At 42.0% G+C, this 19184-nt stretch overlaps 1 protein-coding gene across 26 annotated transcripts in view; it reads left to right on the plus strand.

Moving 5' to 3' along the window:
• Positions 1-12197: 12197 nt before the first annotated feature.
• EPB41L2 (erythrocyte membrane protein band 4.1 like 2) overlaps positions 12198-19184 on the plus strand; it is a 214590-nt gene continuing 207603 nt past the window's right edge. For 5 of the 26 annotated variants that reach the window (XM_032650754.1, XM_032650767.1, XM_032650766.1 and 2 more), the window contains exon 1: positions 12293-12378. The gene's annotated coding sequence lies outside the window, so the exon portion shown is untranslated. Of the gene's footprint in view, positions 12387-12562; positions 12916-19184 lie in introns of those variants that run through there. The other 21 variants (XM_032650774.1, XM_032650770.1, XM_032650775.1 and 18 more) reach the window with 20 other exon arrangements.

Genomic DNA, 19184 nt, shown 5'->3' on the forward strand with positions numbered 1-19184 from the left:
AATTTATTTTTTTTGGCCGCGCAGCACACAGGTGGGATCTCAGTTCCTGAACCAGGGATCAAACCTGTGCCCACTGCAGGGGGAGCGTGGAGTCTTAACCACTGGACCACCAGGGAAGTCCCCCCAAATTCTTAATATTAGTGAAGTGTAGTTGATCAATCTGCTTCTTTATGGTTAGTGTTGTGTGTGTACATGTGCGTGTGGGTGTGTGTGCTAATTGTGAGACATTGTTGCCTATTCCAATATGATGAAGACATTATTTTATATTATCTTGTAGATAGAAGCTTTATTGTTTTTACCATTTACACATGTCTGCCATCCTGCTACAACTGGTTTTTATGTATGGAGGGTAGTTTGGGTCAAGATTCATTTCTTTTCCTATGTGGTTATTTGAAGGACTCGATATCATTTATTTAATTTAATTAATTAATTTATTTAATAAATTTATTTATTTATTTTTGGCTGCGTTGGGTCTTTGTTGCTGTGCACGGGCTTTCTCTAGTTGTGGCGAGCGGGGGCTACTCTTTGATGCGGTGCCTGGGCTTCTCATTGCAGTGGCTTCTCTTTGTTGTGGAGCATGGGCTCTAGGCACACAAGCTTCAGTAGTTGTGGCACATGGGCTCAGTAGTTGTGGCTCGTGGGCTCTAGAGCGCAGGCTCAACAGTTGTGGCACGCGGGCTTAGTTGCTCCGCAGGATGTGGGATCTTCCTGGACCATTGCTTGAACCCGCGTCCCCTGCATTGGTAGGTGGATTCTTAACCACTGCGCCACCAGGGAAGTCCTCGATATCATTTATTGACAGAGCCGTCCTTTCTCCATTTCCCTGCAGTGGCGTCTTTCTCATGAATAAGTGACCATATATGTGGGACTGTTTTGGGACATTTTACTGTGTTCAATGGTCTATTTGTCTATCCTTCTAGGGTTTTCACACATCCTATAGCCTTACAATAAATCTTGATATCAAATATTATTTAAAAAACCCTGGATTTTGAATTAAAAGAGTATTTTTATTTTTAATTTTTTAATTAATTAATTTTTTTTTTTGTGGTACGCGGGCCTCTCACTGTTGTGGCCTCTCCCGCTGTGGAGCATGTTACTCTCAACCACTGCGCCACCAGGGCAGCCCAAAAGAGTATTTTTAAATGAATAAAAGTAAAAATGTGACAGCAAAATTCAAGAGAATTTTATAGTCGTATTAGAAAAGAAGTACCAAAAATCAATTATCTAAGTAAGTTTTTCAAGATTTCAGAAAAATAACAGCAAACGGAAGAAATAATGAATATAATCTCAAGTACTAATTAGATAGAAAACACTTGAATAATTGGAAAAAAATAAATAAAATCAAAAGTTTTTCCTTAAAATAACTAATAAAACTGATAAGCCTCTAGCAAGATGAATCAAGGGAAAAAAAGAGAGAAAGCACAGTGACCTAGACCAGGAATGAAGTAAAGGATATCACTACCTTCTTACATGAAAAGGGTAAAAAAACATTATGAACAATTAATCAGTAAATTTGAAAATTCAGGTGAAAATTTTAAATTCCTTGGAAAATGTTACTTACCAAAACTTTATTTAATGCAAATGTGAACCCATAATTAATCCTTTCCACAAAGAAAACTCTAAGCCCATACAGCTTTATCAGTGAATTATTTATACACTTAAGGAAAAAATAACTCCAATCTTTTTTTTTTAGTATTTACGTATTTGGCTGCGCGGGGTCTTAGTTGCAGCATGCGGGATCTAGTTCTGTGACCAGGGATCGAACCTGGGCCTCCTGCACTGGGAGCACGGAGTCTTAGCCACCGGACCACCAGGGAAGTCCCAATAACTCCAATCTTACACAGCCTCTTTCAGAAAGTAAAAAATGAGTGTAAACTTTCCAGTTTGTTTTATAAGGTCAACATAATCTTGATATCAAAGCCTGAAAAGGATATTATATTTAAAAGGAAATATTACAGTCCAATCTCTCTCATGAATGAAAATTTAAAAATCCTAGCTACAATACTAGCCAATTGAATATGGTAGTATATACAAAGGATACTACTTCACAATTATGTTTTATTATAGGAATGCAAAATTGGCTTAACAGGGACTTCTCTGGTGGCCCAGTGGTTAAGAATCCTCCTGCCAATGCAGGGGACACGGGTTTGATCTCCGGTCAGGGAAGATCCCACATGCCGTGAAGCAACTAAGCCTGTGCACCACAACTACTGAGCTTGCACTCTAGAGCCCGCAAACCACAACTACTGAGCCCACGTGCCACAACTACTGAAGCCCGTGCTCCTAGAGCCCGTGCTCCACAAGAGAAGCCACCGCAATGAGAAGCCCGCGCACCACAACAAAGAGTAGCCCCTGCTCGCCACAACTAGAGAAAGCCCATGCGCAGCAACGAAGACCCAATGCAGCAAGAAAGGAAGAAAGAAAGAAAGAAAGAAAGGAAAGAAAGAAAAAGATTGGTTTAACATTTGAAAATCAATTAATGTAATTCACGTCATAATCAGATAAAGAAAAGAAATTTTTATGATCATATAAACAGATTCAGAAAAAAAATCATTTGATTAGATTCAATACCTGTTCATGATTTTAAAAAAGAAAAAGAAAATGTAAAGTCTTGGCAATTTAAGATTAGAAAGTATTTTTAATTTGATAAAGTATATTTACCAAAAAAGCTCATACATGTACTCATAGACATATGTACAAGAATATTAGTTTTATTGTAGGTATTGCTTACAGAAGCAAAAAATTTTAAGTACATACATGTCCATTGGTAAGGGACAAGTTACATACATCATAACCTAAAAATCTAGCTGTCACAGTGACACAGATTAATAGGTTTCTTTTACTCTGTCTTATTTGCATGCATATTATAGATGACTCTTTCCCTTGGGGAAGTTTTATTTTTTTCACTGTAGATTTTGTCTCCTGCCCTTGCCCCCCAGGGTAAACTTCTGGACAAACTTGTTAGTTTTCTTTGTGGCATAAAGTTTAGAGACTACTCTTATCTTTGAAAGTCTATCCTTCTCTGTTAGCCTTTTCCAAGACATACCAAAACACTTTTTTTTTTTTAATATTAAAGCTATAACTGAAATCAACTGGGCAAGCTGTTTTCTGAGGTCAGAGTTTCTGGAGATCTGAACAGGTATCAGTGCAGAAGCAAGGGAAGCTGCTTGACCAGGTTGATAAGATTTATCAAGGCTTGTGGTTAATTTAGCTGATAGGTGTCCCACTCAGGCTATTCTCACATCTTAAATTTTAGTTCTCTGAAAAACCTCCATGTGTCTGGAATTCTCCCCATGTGTTCCTACTCCAGTCAGTGGAATGCCCAGTTTAACTCGGCAAGACAGCTTTGATTGACATCACTGAGCTCAGATGAATAGTAAGATCTTACTTATCTCAAAGTCTCATGTCCATCCACCTTTGGAGGATTTTACTTAGTCATACATTTTTAGTTCATCTCAATTTTTCTTACGGGAGCAGACATTTTAGAATATTAAATACTTGACTTGTGTAACCCATTAGGGTGAATATTATTGTCTTACAAAGGGCACATGAGGCTCTCATATGAAAAGTGCATTGTTTTTTATATGCAATAATTTCATTAAGCCACTACTTATGTAGGTGTCATTGATCAATGGGTTAAACAGTTATAAGCCAAGTGCTACTCTTCTTTGGAAGGTGGCTTGCCTGTCTACTTAGCACATGGTACATCACAATGAAAATATTTGCTCAATTTACTGAGTTTAAATTTAAGTGAATTGAATTATCAATGCTTTGAGGTTTTTGCTTAGCTAAGCCTTTCCGGGAAAGTTATATTTAAAATAATAAATGGATAAAACACTTAAAAATCTAACACTCTTATGAAAACCTTCAGTGAATCCTAACCCAAGCTCCTCTTTAAAGCCTTAATGCCTTTGCTCATGTGTTTTCTCTTAAAAGCTACCCATCCACTCTAATTTCGGTGATACCCTTAATCAGAATTTATCATTCTTTTCTTTACATTACTAGTCTCTTCAATTAGGACTTGAACTGTTCTGCCTGTTTTTGAGATTTACTTCAAGATCTTCCCTATTGTACTAGTCTCCTTGAGTTTTGGTATTATACAATGACTTGGAGCATGTTACTTCTTGTTTTCTGGAAGAATTAGTCTAGCATTGCTATAATTTCAAAATAGGCTAATTGCTATTATTAAGAAAAAAACTCACCTCAAAATCTCAGTGGTGCAACATAATAAAAGTTTATTCCTCACTTATTTCTTGCTCGTAATCCAGTATGGGTTTTGCATGGGGATAAGGAGGGACTCTGCTCCGTACATTCAGGGACCTAGGCTCTTTACATTCTAGAGGATCTATCATCTCCTAAGGCCTTGAACTTCTCCTCTGGGTCCTCTGCATCTAGCAAATAAAGGAAGAGAGATAAACAGTGTGAAGGGTCATGCGGGAGATTTTTTAATAGGAACTATGCCTGAAGACAGTTTACATCAACTCTACCCACCTTCCATTGGCCAGAACCCACTCACATGGCCACACTTAACTGCAAAGGAGGCTCGGAGATGTGGACAGTTTTGTGCCCCAGAGGAAAAGAAAATATGCCTTGTCACATAGCCTTGTCTCTGCCATCATCTATTCTTCTGTCAGCAAATGCCTGTTTTAACCTTCTTTCCACACAAAGAACATACACCTTCCCTCTACAAGGGAAACAACGCAAAGTCTCGTCCTGTCATGGAACCCAGCACAATGTACAGGATCTCTGGTAAATGTGCAGTCTTCTCCATCAGTATCAAATGTGGCTCCTTGTAATCTAGCAAACTATTAACTAAAAAGCCATGGTATCGGGCTTCCCTGGTGGTGCAGTGGAGAGTTCGCCTGCCGATGCAGGGGACACGGGTTCGTGCCCCGGTCCGGGAAGATCCCACATGCCGTGGAGCGGCTGTGCCCGTGAGCCATGGCCGCTGAGCCTGCGTGTCCGGAGCCTGTGCTCCGCAACGGAAGAGGCCACAGCGGTGAGAGGCCCGCGTAAAGCAAAACAAACAAACAAAACAAACAACAACAAAAAAAGCCATGGTATCTGTAGTCCTTACACCCAGTACTGTAACAGCAGAGCAAAGACGATTTGTAATCTCTTGTTCCTTGAATATTTGGTAGCTCTTATCTATAAACCACTTCACTCTAGTGCTTCCTTTTTGTGAGTTTTATTTATTATTATTTTATTATAATTTTTTTTCTTTTTTGGAGTTTTAAAACTTCTGATTCAATTTCAGTGGTGCCCATGGAAATTTCCTTTTCTTTTTCTTTTTGAGTTGGGTTTAGCAATTCACAATTTTTCTAAGAATTTTTCCATTTCCCCTGAACTTTTAAATTTGTCTTAAAGTTAATAGTATTTTTCTGTTATCTTTTAAATTCCTTTATCTGCTTTCCTTTTCTTACTGTTATAATTGTTCACTTGTGTCATCTCACTTTTTTTCTAGATCGGTCTTGCCAGAGCTGACTTATTTTATAAATATTTTCATAGAACCAAATTTTGACTGCAATGATTCTTTCTTCTGAATATTTCTTAGATCATTAATCTCCAATTTTATATGTATTACTTTCATATGGAATATTTTCTTTTTTAAAAAATTAATTCTGTAAGTTGGATGTCTATTAATTTTCAGCCTTCCTCTTTTTCAGTACATATATTTAAGGCCATGAATTCTTTCTGAGCACCATTTTAGCTGAATTCCATGCTTGTTCTCATGATTTTGTAATTATTTTAAGCATTCATACTTTCTATTATGTTTACTCCTTTCCCCATGAATTATTAAGAAGTACCTTCCCCCAAATATATGGAGTTTTAAAAGTTAATTACTATTCTTTTCTTACCTAATTGCTGTGAATTATGACATATGGTACATGATATCAGTTGTATGAAACTTGAGACTTGAGTTTGAATTTGAAATCTGAGATTCATTTTATGGCCTGATATGTAATTTTCATAAGTGGTCTTTGTATGCTTGAGAAGAATGCATGTTCTGCATTTGTTGAAATTTCTGCAAATTTCTACGTATGTTCATTATGTCAAGATTGTTCATTGTATTTTCAAAACCATATAATCTTACTGAGTTCTGTCTTCTTGGTCTGTCAAATATCGATAGAGCTGTCATACTCTCCCTTTATGACAGTAGTTCATTAACTTTTACCGGGAATTCCATTTATATTTGCTTTATATATTTTGAAGCTATGTTATAAGATGCATGTTACAAACTATGTTAGAAGCTATGTTACAAGTTTAACATTTTTATACCTTCCTGGTGAATTAAATTATTTTTCCATAGTATTGATCCATCTTATCTCTAGTAGTGCTTTTCACCTTAAAATCTATTTTATCTATTATTATTAGAGCAACATTAGCTTTCTTTTAGTTAGTATTTGCCTGGTTTACCTCTTTCAATCCTACTATAATCTTTCTCTGTCCTTAGATTTTAGGTGTTCAGATTATAGTTGGATTTTTGAAACGGTAGTCAGTTTCAGATTGAATTTAAATGGTATAAAATGGAACTCAATGGTGTTTGTATATTGATATCAAAAAATTGTTTTACCCTTGTAGTTCATGTATACTCTAAGTGTAGTGTGTGTCAAGTAGTGAGGACACGTTGAGGGCAGAGATAGTAACCAATATTTCCTTTACTGGGAATTTACCGGTTTGAAACTATACTCTCCAGGAGGATATTCCTCTGGAAGTGGGGTCATAGGACACACTAGCATATACATAACCTTAAAATCCTGATCCTTCTAAGTGTTTTCCAATAAGTAGAACACAGATGTGTAGCTCGGGGGAAACCACACAAAACCAAACTGAAGGTTTGCTCATACCAACCTCCTACCTCACATCTGTTTTGCATAAACTAAGGACCACTCCCTAAGATGGTCAGTTTTCCAAATGGAGGAATTTGGTTAGAAACTGCAACATTCCAGTTCCAATCCCACTGTCTTTACTATTTCCAGTGGCTATTTTATAAACTAGCCAATCAGGTCTGGGCTATGTAACTATCGCCAGCAAAACCCTTCTAATCCAGGGGATTGCTCTTCTAATTTTTCTTCTGGTGCTTTTATTCAACAGTCTCTTCTGCTGCTGCTGTTGTAGCTGTTGATGGGTTTCACCAGTACTTGCTGAGGCCACTTAGAAATTATGCTCCACACGTGGTGCCCCTCACTGCATGCCCACTGCGTGCCCCTCATGGCAGCGAGAATTTAGCTCTCGCTGCCATGAACTTCAGAAGCGTGCTGCTGTATTGGGGGGGCAGTTTTGCCTGTCCAGTGAAGTCCAGTGATGCTGCTTCAAGGTCATTTTGCCTCCCTAATCCCCACATCTAATTAAGTGTGCACTGGAAGTGCAGTGTTTCCTTTCACCTGACCAAGCCCTCCCTCCATTCACCGTTTGGGAAAGAGCTTAGTGACTGCGGGTCTGCTGCCCCCAGTCCTGTGAGGGGAGGTCATTTTCATCAAAGCTTGGTGTTCTGTCTCAGTCATTTCCCATCCTAGGACATCGGCCTGCTCCCGGCAAAATGAGGATCCAGGCCCCTAAGCCTCTTTCCACGGTCTCCTCTCTCCCTTAGACTCTAGGTTTATGTCTGTGAATGGGCCTGGAGCCTTCTCTTTAGACCTCTCTAAGCCCTTCTGTCCTGAAGATCAGGCACACACGAAGGCTCTATAACCTTTCTTTATTTATCACTGAGAATCAAAGTAAAATATAAACTTTCATAAACTTGCTCTGTGTTACTGTCCGAATGTAACTGGTATAAAATGAGGCTCAATGATGTTTGTATATTGACAGCAAAAAACACTGTTTTGGGCTTTGCTGGTGGCGCAGTGGTTAAGAATCTGCCTGCCAATGCAGGGGACATGGGTTCGAGCCCTGGTCTGGGAAGATCCCACATGCCGGGGAGCAACTAAGCCTATGCACCACAACTACTGAGCCCACGAGCTGCAACTACTGAAGCCCGCGTGCCTAGAGCCCGTGCTCCGCAACAAGAGAAGCCACCGCAATGAGGAGCCCTCACATGGCAACGAAGAGTAGCCCCCGCTCGCCGCAACTAGAGAGAGCCCGCACGCAGCAACGAACGGACGCAGCCGAAACGAACGGACGCAGCCGAAAACAAACAAACAAATAAATAAATAAAATTATAAAAACAACAACAACAAAACATTGTTTTATTCTCCAAGTTCATATAACCTCTAACTAAAGAGGCAGAGACTAAGTGTAGTCTGTATCAGGTGGTGAGGACAATTTGAGGGCAGAGATAAGAACCAGAATTCCTGACCCCCTTTGCCAGATTTGTTGTCTACCAGACTGTGAACTCCACCATAGCAGGGATGATGTATTATTCACTTCTGAATGTTCAGAGCATGGCATGAGTCCTGGTACATGATGACACTCAGATTGTTAAACTGAAATAATACATCTTTGTTTCACCCTTTCCAAATGTAACTTTTGGGGGGGATTTTTACTGGGCCTGTTCTATATCTGCTTTCAGTGCTAGGGACCAATTGACCGTGAGATCCCATAGCAAGCAACTGGAAGACTCACAGACGGAGAGAACAGACGTGTGGTTGCCAAGGGGGAGGGGGAGAGGGAGAGGGATGGACTGGGAGTTTGGGGTGAGTAGATGCAAACTATTACATTTAGAATGGATAAACAACAAGGTCCTACTGTAGAGCACAGGGAACTATATCCAATCTCCTGGCATAAACCATAATGGAAAAGAATATTAAAAAAAGAATGTATATACGTTTATAACTGAGTCACCTTGCTGTACAGCAGACATTAGCACAACATTGTAAGCCAACTATACTCTGATTAAAGAGAAAAAGGAGATTCTGTTCCAGTTTCAGCATATCCAGGCCTCTCTCTGTGTCACTGAGCCAGAGGAAGCAGGGGTGTGTGGGGCACAGCTCCAACTATGATTGAAGGACTACTTCAGTTCGGCAGGCTTGAGATGCTTACGTGCATCATTAGCAATAGTTGGGAGTGGCCTTTCAAAAGGAGATTATCATCACTCAATGTGACTCAGATGGAAAAGGGGCCTTGTGATACTTTCGAGGAAAAACCAGTGGAAGATTTTACTGTAGGTGGAAAGGAGAAGGGTTGCTTGAGGGCAGACTCAAATACTAGACTAGAAAAACCCAGCTTCTGGGGTAAATTGTTTACCAAGATGGCTGCCAACAATTCTTCCTATCACTGCACACACATTCCACTCCTCCTATCAAGAGGTGAAGTCTATGATCCCTCTCCTTGAATTGGGGCTGGTTCTCTGACTTGCTTTGACCAACAGAATGGGGCATATGTGATGCTGTAGGACTTGTGGGCCTAGGCCTGAAAGGCCTTGCAGCTTTTCTTTATACCTTCTCAGAGGCCAGAGGCCATGTAAAGAAGTCTGGGTTATCCAGCTAAGACGCCGCATGGAAAGAGAGAGGCCCTGGAAGATGAGAGTCCATGTAGAGGAGAAATCAGGCTCCCCAGGTGACAAGCAGCACACAGGAGTGAGCCCACGTTGGATCCTTCATTCACGGTTGAGCCTCCCAAGCTGACACCACATGGAACAGAGACGAGCCATCCTGCGGAGCCCTGCTTGAATGCCTGCCCCACAGAATCGGAAGCAATAAAATTGTTGTCGTTAAATTTTGGAGTTATGCAGCCACAGGTAACTGAAACTGCTCCAGTGAGTGGCCAGGTGATGGAGTGGCTCCTCTTGGTATTAGCATGGTGTCTTTGTTGCTTCTGGCAGTGGAACTGGGATGCGTGCATTCACAGGGAAGATTGAGATTGCCTCCATCAGACAGCATGCGAGGGCATTGCCAGGTCTTCTTGCCTGTTCTCAGGCAAGAACCTGTGAGCAGGTTCTCAATCTAGAGCCACCCAGATACTTCCACCTGGTTGGCCTTGGCACCCGGAAGTCACAAAGATAAAAGAATGAATCTCAGGTATAGTGAGATAAAGATTCCTTAGGAGCATGCCTGTGTGAGTGAGTTGGTAAGTAACAGCACTAGGAAGTCCTGGGTGAATTTACAATCCAAATTGCCAGGCTGGCTTTGCTTACAAATGGTGCTCAGGATTAAGGCTGTGATGCTAACCTTGGATGTGGTGAATCTCAGGTCTGGTATCTATTCCTGTCTTGTTCTCAGTGTCAGTCTTGCCTGTTAGTCCAGTCTGTCTAATGGGAAGACCCAGACTTGCTCTTATCAGTTTTTTTTCCTAGGGATTAATGTTCTGGCCTTGTCCCGGCAGCCCGTGTTCCAGCCTGCCTACGTCTCTGGATGTCACCTGTTCAGGACTTTGTCCTGCTGTCTGTCCAGTCCCCTCTTCTTGCCCTGTTAAGACTTGCTTGCCTGGACTACCACCTGTTGTTTACTGACATCTGTATGGTACCATGTTCCATCTGTTTTCTTCACTTCCTTATAGGTCCTAGTATTTGATTTTCCTACCTTCAGTTCCTGCTAGGTCTTCACTGAATCTGCTCCATTCCATTGAAATGTTGGGGCCAAGTAAGGCTGTGTCCAACACAGAGTATAATTCTTCCATATGATAGCCTTTAGATATTTGATAACAATGTTTCCATCACTTATAATCATCTATCTCTTTAGGCTAAGTCTTGCTGGCTCCCACATTATCAAGGTCACCCATCTACGGGTATAATTTAGCTTGTCAATATTCCTCCTAAAAGGTGGTGTACAGAAGTGATTTGCAGACTTCAGCAGAGGATATAGTAGGGATATAATTTCCTATGATAAGGACATTATGTTTTATAAATTATGCCTACATTTATGTTATTATATTGCATTAACATTTTAAAGGGGTTTCATCACAGGTAGATCAAGGTTCTGTAGGCCCTAAACCTTATATAACTTTAGGGATTCTTTAAAAAAAGTAATAAAATTATGCATATAGTTTCAAGGACTGTGTAGTTTCAAGGACTAATTTCATTTTAAATCTGCCTTTAACTTTGTAATAGAATTGTCTTATAATATTCCCAGGTCTTCTTTACCAGAACTGCTTTCTAGTCAGACTTCCCCTCTATAGTAGTTAACATACATTATTAAGTTTTACTTGGCTGCTTAGCATTGGGGGCATTAAGTAAGTTAACTCATGTGTGGGACTGGGAACAACGCCTGGCACATAAAGGACATAGTAAATGTTAGCTTTTATTATTTTTATTATTCCCTGGCAGGACCTTAGCAAGTAACTTATCTTCCTGACTCTTACTTTTCTCTTTGATGTAGTGAAGATAATACTTGCCCTGCCTATTTCATAAAGTTGCTGTGAGGATCAAATGATAAAATACATTAATGTGCTTTGTTAACTGAAAATATCATACGCACGGAAGGCATTGTAACTGAGGTTTGATTTGACATTGTTAATTTTAGAAAAAGCTCTGTTTAGGAAAGAAAAGAAGACTTTGGCCGAGGTGCAGTCTCTAAAGACCTCCGTCGAGGTGCGAGGGGGCGAAGGACAAGAGGTACATGTGTGCCAGATGCTAGAGGCAATGACCTGGACAGCCCGTTTGACATGCCAAGGTTCAGAAAAGAATAAATAAGTAGAATCTGAAAGAAGGCGATCTAATTATACAAAAGAACGGGGAGGTATCGTTTGTGTGTGTATGTGTGTCTTTCCACAATCGGCCTGAACCTAGGTTTCCAGCCTTCAGCCACATCCTGCTCTGCAATCCTCCCAGGCCCCCGCCTGGAGATCCTACCCACACTTTGGGTTCAGCATAAACGCCCCTCCTCCAGTGGGCTTCCCCAATCCCTCCTGTCCCTCCCACAGGAAGAATAAACGGTTCCCTGCCACTGCCCTCTCTGTGAAAGCACTTCTTCCACTCTAGACTGAGGCGAATCTAGTTTTCCTTATTTCTGTATCAACAGGGCCTAGCCTGGGGTAAAGGTTTAGTCAATGGATTCACTTTGAAGAAATAACTTTTGAAAGTTGATAAAAGGGCATTTAAGATCGGGATTCGCGGGTAACAAAGGCTTGCACACAGGCATCAGCACTCATTATCCAGGCCAGTTCCGAGGGCGAGACGCGTCCTTCCAGCGCAGGGTACCCGGCCCGGGCGCGCGGCGAATCCCCAGGGAAGGGTCGCCCGGGCTGGCGCGGGGGCGTGGCCTGGGCACAGGGGGCGTGTCGCAGCCCGCGGGGGTTTCCGCACCCGGTGCGCGTCCGGCGGGGGCGCGGGAGGGGCTTCCGCCGCGAGGGGGCGGGGCTGGCGCGCGGAGTCCTCTGACGGCCTCAGCCAGGGAATTTCAATTTGAAACCTACGGGAGGGAGGGGGCGGGTGTTGCGGCCGGCGGCTGGCGCTGAAGCTGGACGGGTCCCTTTGGCGAGCGAGCTCCTGAGTGCGGCGTCCGGGTAAGGAGGTGTGCGGAGCTGCGGAATGGCGGGCCCGGGGCGGGGTATCCCGGGCAGAGCGTCTGGTCCCTGCGGAGCTGCAGGGGCGTCTCGGATTTTTCCTGAGACTGCAGCTGGGAAGCTGATCCTGGGCAGGAAGCGGTGGCGGGACGGTTCCACCAGGAGGGGGAGGGCTGCCGGCTTTGGGGTTTTCTGCGACTCCCTGTCTTCTCTCCTACTCGTTCCCGCCCCGGGGACCGGGTCCTGTTGTTGCTCCAGGCCGGATCCCTGCTTCCCCGCTCCACTGTGGTCCCCCACTTCTCCCTTCTCGGGAGTCGGGGCCGCGTCTCGTCGGCGCCGGGAGAGATGGGGGCCTGGTGAGGACTGCGCCGGCCCCGCGGGGGTGCGGTGGGCTCAGGGTCACGCGTCCCGGGCCCCGCGGAGCGGCTGCAGGAGGGATCCGGCTCCATCCTGGGCGCGGGCCGCGGCGCGCGAGCCTGTCCCAGTTCGGAGCGGCCGTCCTCCTTCGACTCTTGGAGATGAGCGCGGGGGCTTGAGGTACGCGGCGGCGGCGTCGCCTTTCTGGCGGATGATTTTGGGAGAGGAAACGCAGGCGAGGACGCCGCGCGTCCCTCGGCCGGCCGCGCGCGTGGGCGCTGCGTGGAGCCGGGCGTGGGCCGCGTCAGCCCCAAGCACGGTGCGCGTCCCCCGCCGCCGCTCGCTCTGTCCCGCAGGACGGGTGCGACCTGGCCGATTCGGAGAGAAGCGCACGTTTTGCTCTCTGATCCGTGCAGTCCCGGCACTCAGACCATCTCACCACTCATGGCTTATTTTTCTCCTCTAGATTTGAGGGCAGAGAGTTGGGAGGGTTGTTAGTTGAGCTGCAGGGGAAGGACCAGGAGAACAGAACAGAAAGAGCAGGGTTGGAATCGGAGTCTAAATCCCCAGCCTCAGACGCTGCCTGCGGCAGCCGGGATGTCTACTGGAAGCCGTCGGTCATCGTGCTTCCCGAGATCGCTCATCTCCCTTGAGGTCAGGGTTTTTTGGTGAAGTGAGAAGAGCTCTCGCCTAGAGTCTATTATTTTTTTTTGGGGGGGTGTCTCTGTGGAGCCCTCCCTATTGACCTAGGACGCCTTAAATTGCATTCCTTATTACCACCACCGCTGCCCGTTTTTAAGAGCCCTGGTGGGGTGCGAGGGAAGGTAGAACCTAGAGGACCTGTGGATATATTTTCTCTTTTCTGAATCACATCTTTTCCTCAGTTTTTTGAACTTCTCGCATCTGAAATGGCACGTGTATGCTAGATGTCTTGTTACTGTTATTTAACCTTTTTTAAAAAAATGAATCTTAACAGTTTTTCTTTTATTCTTCCGTTTTATTCAGAGACCTTTTAATTTTTTCCATTGTTTTTTTCTTCTCACCGGAACCTATTATTTCTGTATCCTCTATTTGTAGTACTGTATTGAGAATTAGAATTTTGGCCCACGTCCTATCACATTTCCCACTGGATTTAGGACTAGAGGGGAAACTGAGTCAATTTCTTGGCCACGGGAGCTGGGATTTAGAATTCCCAGTCTTTGAACAGGTTTTACTGGGAAACGAATAGCACTTAATCCTATTCGGTTTCTGTTTGGAGGGTTCTTTGCTGTGAGAAATCACTGGATTGCTGTTGCAGCCACTGATGGGGCTGCATTGCAATGCAATCTTGGATTGTGATAAGTGCCAACTCAATACATCCATCAGGCTGACACAACTTTTAAAGAGTTAGGCTGTGTCACCTGTCAGAGTTCCAGGGATCAGTCCTAAAATTCAATTTGAGAATCACCATCAAACCTCAGATATCTACTTTATAGAGGTTATTGGAGAACTGTACAAGTGGTAATGGCTTGGAACAATGGCGTGGATTTAGGGCTAATTTAATCTTATCCTGTCTTCCTCACTTCTTGGGCAGAATTCCCACTGAAGTCAGTAGTGGTCTTGTGTGCAGAAGGACTGCTGAGAACAAGAGGCTGCTCATTTAGATTAACGGGAGGGGACAGTTTCTTTCCTTTTGAAACATCCCTCTTTAAGAAAGACCTAGTCATAACAGTGCTTTAATCTTTTATCTCTAGTCAAAGTAGTTAGACCTTCCAGAGAAAATATGTGGATGAGTTGAGCCCCCAACTTCAGATTCTTGATACCTAAATTGAATGGGGATTGCCTAAAACGGTTAAAAGTGATAAAAAAAATCATTTAACGAATTTCAGTAAAATTATTACTAACTTCAGTAAAAAATCTAAATTGTTGTAGAATATTCTCAGCTGGGTCCGTATATTAAACTGGTAAATATACAGCTGGTTATGTATATTAAAATCTGAAACTTAATTCCAAGTAGAAAGAAGCAGATTTGCAGATTTAGGGGACAAATCTGAAGAGGGCTCACCCCAAAATAACTATGGAAATGTAAAACAAGAGAATTCAGATAGCCCTTGCTGTATTTAGAGAGGTAGCTTTTAGTACAGTTTGTGTATGTATAGGCTTTAGTGACCGTTTGGGCTCATCATTAGATTTGGAGGTTTCTGAGTTAGTTTTGTGCTGATCTGAGTTGGTGAGCTTGTTAGGTCCTTTGCTTCTTAACTAACCGTCTTGTGGTTTACCCTTTTCAAATTACCAGTTTGAAAGGATTGAGTTTAGAAAACCTATCCAGTCACCAGATCTTAAAAATAGATTTAAAAAAATCTGAACCGTGTGCACGTGGACTTCCCAACCACTTGCTTTCAACTAAAAATACTTGCAAAGATGACAAAGCAGTCTTCAACCAGAATATTTATTGGTAAAATTACTCTGTAATTTAGTAATATTGTATAGTTATGTTTAAGGTCGGGTTTTGCCCTGAATAACCACTCTCATATAACTGACTAGAGAACTACAAAGGTTCTATCTTTGCCACTTTATTTAGGAATGTGGGGTTTATATTTTATATAGCAGAAAGCTAAATATTTTTGAAGATTTGCTTTTGTTTCTGTTTCCACAGGGAAGTATGGGCCTTTTTCTTTGTTTTTTGAACTGAAGTAGCCTGTTTAAAGGCTGTGTGTAGACTTTTTGGAAAAGTATGAATTGCTAGTATTTTTATAAGGCAATAAAATAGTTTATAGGGATCAATACTGCTGAGAATCAAATTTTGCATTTCTAAAAGTCTGTATTGTTTACTTGGGGAAAACAAAGGAAATATGGGGGAAATACCTCCCTACCCCACCTTTATTTAGAAATATTTCCAGTAGCCTTGTTTGTTTTTTTCAGATTCAGAATTACTGTACCTAACCACTGGGTACCCTTACACATTTAAAAGCCTCAAGTAAATGTTTATGCTGGCTTCAGTAGTCAGCAAATACTAGCCAAACACTAATTTACTGCCCTTTTATAGAATCTTGGAATCTCAGGGCTGGACCTTTAGGAGTCAGCAAATCCACTCTCAGCCCTTTCGCCCTCCCCACAACACACAAACATTTCCAGCCTCTTTGGAAGGTCTGAGTTAATAGAAGATTTGTATATGATTCCCCCACAGATTCCAGACAGAGCATTCTTTGGGAATGCCATTTTTTGGCACAAACCAGCAACCTAATAGTCATAAGATTTCTATCATTACTCTGGCTGAGCAGTGCCCCAAACGAAAATCTAAAATGGAGTTAATGCCTGCTATGATTAACTGGAGGGGAATGGCCTCCAAGTGTAAATACTACAGTTATTTAGATGTTACAGGTAAGCCAAAAAGAAAGAAAGAAATCATTAAAAAAAAATAAAGTTATTTATTTTATTTTTGGCTGCGTTGGGTCTTTGTTGCTGCGCACGAGCTTCCTCTAGTTGCGGCGAGCGGGGGCTACTCTTCATTGCGGTGCGCGGGCTTCTCATTGCGGTGGCTTCTCTCGTTGTGGAGCACGGGCTCTAGGCGCGCGGGCTTCAGTAGTTGTGGCACGTGGGCTCAGTAGTTGTGGCGCATGGGCTTAGATGCTCCATGGCATGTGGGATCTTCCTGGACCAGAGCTCAAACCCGTGTCCCCTGCATTGGCAGGTAGATTCTTAACCACTGCACCACCAGGGAAGTCCCAGAAATCATTTTTAATATCAGATAGAAATAACTGAGATAGTGATAATGTTTTTTTTTTCTATAAAGTACGTGACTTTTGTATGAGAGAGGGAATACATATGTAGAGTTATGTGAAGTACACATAACATTATGTGTACTTAATAAAGTTGATGAATCAATTTGTTGAAACTTTATATGATGTAGTGGAGGCGCTTTTAATTAGGATTCTTTGAAAGTTGGAGTTAACTTTGTAGAACCTGGTACTGTTTCATGTAGAAATGTCATGTAGGTTATATTTCATGTAGGTGATTTGCTTATTTTACTCTTGACTATTGTTTCCCCTTGTTTTGTGGTTGGCTTGATATATGTGGGTTTATTAGATGCATGTTTTTCATGTCTAGAAGGGTAGATAATCTATAATTCCCTAAATATCTAGTTTTGGGGATAACATTGATTTTAATGAGCATTTTAGTGGTTTTCTCATTTTTTAAAGTGATGTCGCTTTCCCTTTAGTATAGGGTAGACCTCAGGTGGCTTATGGGTGCATTCATACTGCTTCTGCTTTTTTTCAAAGATTGAATTTGGACTAATTTCCTATTCTTAGTTACTTTTAAAGTAGAAATATATTTTCATATCACACATACTTCTTTACATTTTTTTTTTTACTTTAGTGTATTAGAACCATAAAGGTCTAAATTCATTATAGATTGCCTCACAAATAATCTTTATGGTAATATGGAATTTATTTGAGGAATAAGAATTATCTTTTCATTTGCTCTGAGAACTATCATAAGTAAGGTTTGCTTTAGGTAGCCAAGCTGACACTTCACATACGTGACTAAATTGAACATCATGGGGATGGTTTCACTTCTTTCCAGGTTAAGAACCAGAGGGCATGGAAAGAGTTCTAAAGTGATTTTGTCACTTGTTCATCTGTAGGACCTTGTTGTCTGGGTCAGGTAGGAAGTTCATTGTCTTTAAATCATTCATGCTTTTACCAGGAAGCCAGTTTCCTCTTGCTTTTCTCTTTTTATGGCCTATTTATCTACCTCCATGAAAGAATTTTCAAATACTTAAAAGACTTATGTTACCCTCTAATTGCCTTTTTCCACGAAAATCGTGATTTTAAAAACTTTTCACATAAGTCTGGTTACCGAGTCTCTAATCATTTTTTCCAAGCCCTGAATTCAGGTTTCCAGACCTCCTGATGAGATTTGCAGCTGGACCTACCACCATCATAACAGCAGTGCTGAATTTAATCATATTTTTGAGTTTCCTATATTCTATCAATATACGTACACATCCCAGTATCCTGAAGATACTAAATGAATATGTAGTTTAAACTTTGCCATAATTCTTTGGTCTTTTCTTTTTTCTAAATAGTCTACTCGTTTTTCACCCTTGATTCATCCACCTAGGGTACCAGAAGGGAGGGTGAAAATCATTTAGTTTAGATTTTTGACCTTGAGGTGGGAAGTATGGGGTTAGTGGGAAAGGTGTTGCCCAGGGTGGCCTCAAGGGCTCATGAACTGACTGAGACTGTTAAGTAAAGTGGGCTGTGTGTGTGAGAGAGAGAGAGAGAGAGAGAGAGAGAGAGAGAGAGAGAGAGATTTGGGGGAGCAATTTTGAAAAACAGAAAACGTTGAAAACTGCTGATGTAGTTCTATTCTTAGTTTTTGAGATTAGAGGATCGAAGTCTTACGAGACTTTCTGTTTTTTATTTTTTTCATGTTACCCCATTGCACTTTCATGCCCCCACTGTCGTGCTTATTTCCTTTCAATTCTTTTGGTTGTCCGATTTTAGGCAGTTGTCAAGGTTAAACTGAATTCTTTTTTTTTTTTTTTTTTGTGGTACGCGGGCCTCTCACTGCTGTGGCCTCTCCCATTGCGGAGCGCAGGCTCCGGACGCGCAGGCTCAGCGGCCATGGCCCATGGGCCCAGCCGCTCCGCTGCATGTGGGATCTTCCCAGACCGGGGCACGAACCCGTGTCCCCTGCATCGGCAGGTGGACTCTCAACCACTGCACCACCAGGGAAGCCCTAAACTGAATTCTGATATAATATTGGCTTCGTATTTTCTTCCCTTGAACTTAATGTGTCTTTATTTCCTCACAAATTTCTTGGATGGAAATATTAATTAGAAGGGAATCAGTAACAGGTCCACATAGTGGTGCTGGTTAGAATGCTACTTATGCCAGTGGAACCTTGGGTAAATTATTTCTCAAGGCCTCAGTTTCCTTATCTTCACTATGGGGGTGAACAATCATAACCTACCTCAGAAAGTTAGATGAGGATTAAATGAGCTAGTGCTTATAAAATGCTTCACTCAGTGCCTGGCTTCTGTGAAAATTGTTAGGTTAAGAAAGGCTTAGTGGGTTGCTTGTGAAAATGTGGTAAGCAGTTTTTTTTTTTTTGCAGTGGTCAGGAATAATTATCTGTGTGGAAGTAGAGTCTTTGATATGAAACTGTAATTTCCTATGGTGATCACAAGTTAAAACCACTTTTTAACAATTTCAGTATGGTATCTCTAGAATTTTTTTAACTATCCACTGCTTTTGGCAGTACTCAGAAAAGCATATAGATGGCAAAACTGTCTGGATCTAATTTCAGCATCACAGAGAGGTGGTAGTCTTTTTTGTTATGTTGCCTGAGGTAGCTGATTCGGAGTATAAAACTTGTATGCATATGCTATATTATAACTTCCTCTCTCTACAGCTTCAGTGAACTTGCTGCAAGAAGGCTGTTAGTGGAATTTTTATTGATAG

Source organism: Phocoena sinus, chromosome 12 (assembly GCF_008692025.1).
Source record: "Phocoena sinus isolate mPhoSin1 chromosome 12, mPhoSin1.pri, whole genome shotgun sequence".
In the NCBI taxonomy this organism is placed as follows: Eukaryota; Metazoa; Chordata; class Mammalia; order Artiodactyla; family Phocoenidae; genus Phocoena; species Phocoena sinus.